Source organism: Sinocyclocheilus rhinocerous, unplaced genomic scaffold (assembly GCF_001515625.1).
Source record: "Sinocyclocheilus rhinocerous isolate Xijiao unplaced genomic scaffold, SAMN03320098_v1.1 scaffold1879, whole genome shotgun sequence".
Taxonomy (NCBI): Eukaryota; Metazoa; Chordata; class Actinopteri; order Cypriniformes; family Cyprinidae; genus Sinocyclocheilus; species Sinocyclocheilus rhinocerous.
Genome location: NW_015632718.1, coordinates 663386 through 665045, shown reverse-complemented (window position 1 = coordinate 665045; position 1660 = coordinate 663386).

Below are 1660 nucleotides of genomic sequence, written 5' to 3'. Positions count from 1 at the left end.
ATATGTTACTTTCTGTTTTATATTATATGTTATATATGTTATATATTTTTACAGTTCTCATAATATGTTACATATTTTATATTTTAAATATATTTTATATAGTAAAATATTTATTTATATTTATGTACCCATATTTATATTTATCCAACTAAATCATCCAATTTTAAAGCATGTAATTTAATAAACAATTTGTTTGTTGGTTCGTAATAGTCAACCCATTTTACAGTCCTTATTGCTCTCTTTTGTAACATATATATTGAATTTATATTGGTATGACCCCACACCTCCACACAATAAGTAATGTATGGAACTATGAGTGCACAATACAATATATTTAATGTTTTTTAGTTCAGAATATGTTTTGTTCTATTTAATATCGCAATGAATTTAGACATTTTTGTTTTTACATGATTTATATGTGGTTTCCAGCATAATTTATGATCTATTATAACACCCAGAAATGTATTTTCATGCACTCTTTCTATTTCCTCATTGTTAATCCTAATTTTAGCTTTGTTATTACTTTGTCGATTACTAAATATTATGAACTTTTATTTTCTTAAATTCAATGAAAGTCTATTATCATTCATTATCATCAGTTCAATTTACACTGTATTCAGAAGCTGTTCCAAATTATTCCCTGAACAATATAAATTTGTGTCATCAGCTAACAAAACCATTTTTAATATTTTAGACACTTTACAAATATCATTTATTTACAGTACAAACAATATGGTGCCTAGCACCGAACCTTGTGGAACACCACAAGTGACTTTCATTAGATCTGATTTAACATTATTTATTTGTACAAATTGATATTTGTCATCAAGGTAACTTTTTAACCATTACACCATATCTTTCCAGTTTCATCACTAATAAACCATAATAAATTGTCAAAAGCTTTTTTTTTTTTAATCTAGGAACACCCCCACAGTATTCATTATTATAAATTGAAGTGGAAATCTCTTCTACAGTTCCATCACTGCCATTGAGGTCGACCTATTTGCTCTAAAGCCATACTGATGTTCACCCAATAGTTTGTGTTTATCTACAAAATTATCAAGCGTGCGCACAAGTAACTTCTCTAAAATTTTCGAGAACTGGGAAAGCAGAGAAACGGGTCTGTAATTGGAAAAAAGACGTCTATCTCCCCACCTATTTGTATTACATATATTATTAATGACAGCTAGGAAGATAATCACTGTGTATTGGTTGAAGATGCACGAACCTGAATCAGATATATACAGTATATTTGAGAAAATGACTGCAGGTTTACAGTTGAAATCGGACATTTTCCAACAGTCCAACAGTTCGATTAGTGTCCAACAGGACACTAATCGAAACAAATTTGCTTGACATTTGAAATGTTGTCAGGGGCTTTTTGTAGTCATTGTATTTGTATTTATTTTATTCATTTATTTATTTTTTTGTATATTATTTAAGCTATCTTTGTTTTTTCCATTTTGTACGGTTATTTATCTATTTTTTTATTTGTATTTTTTAAATAAATGTTATGTGTATACTGTTCAGTTTATAAAAAGTTTAATAAAAAAAAGACGTCTATCTCCACTTTTAAAAATAGGAATAATTATTTACATCTTTAAGCTGAATTCCACAGATAATTCCACGGGGGGGAAGGTCACCGGTGACGTCACGGACA